Source organism: Camellia sinensis, chromosome 1 (genome assembly GCF_055761805.1).
Source record: "Camellia sinensis isolate YWXY chromosome 1, ASM5576180v1, whole genome shotgun sequence".
In the NCBI taxonomy this organism is placed as follows: domain Eukaryota; kingdom Viridiplantae; phylum Streptophyta; class Magnoliopsida; order Ericales; family Theaceae; genus Camellia; species Camellia sinensis.
In genome coordinates this window covers 25,261,668-25,265,712 of record NC_138961.1, presented here as the reverse complement: position 1 = coordinate 25,265,712, position 4,045 = coordinate 25,261,668, and the positions used below count along the sequence as shown (strand labels likewise).

The 4,045-nt window shown below is 32.4% G+C and overlaps 1 non-coding gene across 1 annotated transcript; it reads left to right on the top strand.

Moving 5' to 3' along the window:
- Nucleotides 1–631: 631 nt before the first annotated feature.
- On the top strand, nucleotides 632–725 carry LOC114305253 (small nucleolar RNA SNORD96 family). Its single transcript, XR_003644302.2, has one exon. It is a non-coding gene; the product is annotated as a small nucleolar RNA SNORD96 family (small nucleolar RNA).
- The last annotated feature ends 3,320 nt before the right edge of the window (nucleotides 726–4,045 follow it).

Below are 4,045 nucleotides of genomic sequence, written 5' to 3'. Positions count from 1 at the left end.
AGAGACGGACATTTCTCTTCAAATCCCGAAGCCTCGATCTGTCTCGATGACCAGAACGATGTTGGAGACCGATCTCAGGAGGGTTTTGATTCGAGATCGGATTCTATTTTTTGGGTTTCATGAGATTCGAGATCAGATTTTTTGTTTTCATGAGGTGAGGCGCTTCAGATTTTTGTTTCCGGTGAGGCGCTTCACATGCCAGCCCATAGCCACAGAGATCATCAATCGATCATCACAGAGATCATCAAAAGAACGATTCGCAAAATCATTCATCTTCATACCAGCCCTATGAGTATTGTTGATTTTTCTGTATTAATATACAAGAATTTGATTTTTCTTACACTTTTATGAAGAGTTGGTTGGGTTTCACGAATTTGATTTTGATTTTGATTTTGGGTTTCGCAAAATTAACCCATTTACTATCATTTGGTTCTATATTCCTTGCTTATTAAGTGTTTGATAAAATGTTTGGTGTGTCTCTGTTGTTTGAGTTTCTGCTATTACCATTTGGGAATTCAAAAAACAGATATATATATATATATATATAGTTTTGATCAATAACACTGAGGATATGGTTTTGTATTCCTCTCTTCTCTGCTATTAGTTTTGATCTGCTTTGTTGATATGGTTTTGGCCACTAAGGATATCAGAAAAACAATAACACCATCTTTCGGGACCGAATGGCTTTAAAAAGCCTTGCTGACTTTTCTGCAATTCAGAGGCCTTCATTTTCTTCTTCTTTGGTAGAATAATTTCAATTGCTGTTCAATTTAACCTCAAGTCATGAAAAATTAAAAATGATTAAAAGTTTTTAGTCTCTTATTATTTTATTTTTTAAAATTTAAGTAAAGGTTAAATATTTGATTGATCAAAGAGAAATTTAAACAAGAAATTAATATCTTGATTGAAAGGTAAATATGCATTAAAATTTTCAATATTTTTTTATTTATCTTTTAAATTTATTATATGAACCCTTTTTATAGTATAGATTGAAAATTGAGGATGCAATTATTATTATTAAAAGATAAACAAATCGAATGAAATTTTGAATAACAAGCTTTAGTACCTCCGTTCGACAATCCAATAAAGTTCAATGTGAATTTTGTTTATTTGCTTTCGTATGGTTGTTTTGAAAAATTAGTCAAAAGTTAATTTTTTTATTTTTTTAAAAATACATTAAAAAAAATTAGAGAGGTGATATAATTTAAAAGCAAGTTTTCATATTAGGCCTTACTATATTGTGTACCAAATTCTATTTTTCAACAATCACCCGTTTTCTCTTTTTCTCTTTTCAAATTAAATTTGATAAAAAAATGCTTAAAAAATCATTACCAAACCCCTTCATCAATGGTTCAAATTGAAGAAGAGTCATTATTTTATCAAAATATAAACTCATCAAATCTTTTGTTTTAATTTGACAACATTAAATATTTAGAAAGATAATCTTTTTTATTAAATTTGATTCAAAATTTTTGAAAAATAGAGTGAGAAAATAAAAAAATTTGTTAAAAAAATATTTAAATAGTTCATATCAAATCAAATTTTTTTTTATCTAAATTTAAAATTTAATTAGACAAAAGAATATGATGAAAGAATTACATATAGTCTAAAAAAGCAGTTTTTTGATAGAGCTATTATATTGCACTTTCTATTCGTTTGGTTTAGTTTTTAAAATATGATTTGAATCAAAAAAATAAAAAAAAAGTTTGTTCGATTAATAAATTTTTAAAATGCAATTCAAAACTTACTTTTCTCTCACCTCTTTTTTTTTGTTATTAATAAATCAATTAATATTTTTTTCTCTTTTTTCTCTTATTTTTTTATATTCTACATATCAATCAGTTAAATTTTCTTTCACACTTACCTATTCAATTAAAAATAAAATAAAAAAATTAAAATTAACTCAAATTTATTTTTAAAATTCATAACCAAATAAATTTTTAATTTTTTAAAATTTTTTAACAACTTATTTTTTTAAATGTAACTTAAAATTTATTTAAAAAACTAAACCAAATAAAGCTTAAAATCGAATTATTTCCATACATTCTTGCTTTTCAAGCCATTACCCCTCAAAATTGAGAAAGAGAAAGAGGCAAGCAAAGTTACCTCTAAAAGGGGGAAAACTGAGGTTGTGTGTTGGTTTAATTTTGGTATTATGATTTTTTTTTTTTTTTTTTTTTTTTTTTTTTTAGAGTTGTGATTTGGTTGTGAAATTGTATATTGAGTTTTGAAAAAATAAAATTTATTTAGTTATGAATTTTGAAAATAATTTTTGAATTTTAAATTTTAAAAAGGGCGGATTGAATCTATCCGGTCGTCTGTCTGGACATTTTCCCACCAATGTTTAATATCTGTAGTTTTTTTTTTTTTTTGGTGAATTAATATCTGTAGTTATATTTGTTTCCCCTGTATCTTTTGTGATTAATTTTATGATTAGTTTTATTGTTGTTGAAACTATGATATGGGTAAAGGTAGAATCTGAGCCTATTACAACTTTTAGCCTTTGAGAACCAGTTGAGGTGGTGTTTTAAATTGTTTCCTAGCTGCTAGAATAGTGGATGTACTCCTCAAAGTATTTATTTTTGTTGTGTGCTGTCACGACCCAAACCCGGCCCTATGGGTTTACCACCGTAACCGGCCAGTAATCCGAGATTACCGAAGGCCTGCTTAACAGTAATACAGTAAAACAGAGTACAGGGCCTGGCGGAAGCCAATACAGTAATTAAACAATGTCCAATGAGCTGTGACAGTCTGTATGCCAAAAAGATTTTTCATGCATTCATACATATACAAACAGTACAGTCTATACAAAATTTACAGTCACACAGTACAGGGACCTAATCCCTTGATAACAGTACAGTTAGCAACTGACAGTCTATACAGTAATCCAAACAGTATGGAGACAGACGGGGGAAAACAAACAAAACACCCCAAAGCCATAGCATGGCAACTCGGAACCTCGCAGTGAGGCACAAAGGCTGGCTTGACAAAACTGGAGTCTAACCCACGCTCCTAGCTCCGATCTGGTGGCTGAGCACCTACATATATATATAAACAGTGAGCTAAAGCCCAGTGAATAACATAAAGCGTAAAGGGGTTTAGAATGAATGTCCTTACAGTAATGAAAACAGTTCAATTCAATCAGTATTTCAGTTGTTCAGTACAGTAAACAGTCATATGTGGTACATCCATTAGCATAACAGTAACAGTAGGTCTTAAAAGACCGAACAGTAATGATGGCCATCAGTCAGTAAACAGTAGTGGCTCCACGAGGGAACCGACAGAGATCTTTGTAACAGTAACAGTAACAGTAAACAGTAGGTACTAAGGATGCCACAGTACAGTTCAGAAATAAAGGACATACATTCATTCAGTAATACCGGTTCAGTAAACAGTTCAGTTCAGTATTCAAAAGATATCAGTTGAACATATCTTTACACAATTGTTACTCACAGAGTTTGGGCTACAGTATGCTAGAGCGTGTCTCCCCAGTCGCCAACCCTACACAGTTAACAGATTGAACACATACTAAGCTACCCAATTGGGAATGGTAATAACTTAATTCCTAATGCCTCAGTGTGTTCTACATCTATATCCTCAACAAGATGCCTTAAACTAGGCCTAAGAATTCCTAGAATGGAATGAGGATGCAAAGATGTACATTAAAAGCATTTTCAGAAAAACAGAGTCCCGCTCGAGCGCAAGTTTCCCCGCTCGAGCGGTCATGCAACAAAGGTACACGCTCGAGCGTAAACTTACCCGCTCGAGCGTACTGTAAAAGTACTGGATGGGTGAAATCTCCGCTCGACGCCCGCTCGAGCTTGAGACAAGACTCTGCTCGAGCGCCCAATCCTCCGCTCGAGCGGACTGTAAAACAGTGCAGAGAGATGCTGGATGCTCGGATTCCACGCTCGAGCGGCATTTCCCCCGCTCGAGCGGAAGTGCGAAATCTGGAAAACCCAGATTGCACCTCCAAGCTCAAAACCAAGTTCAAAAGCATCAAAACTCGACCTCTTGGGCTAAATTTCCAGAAAACACATGTAAA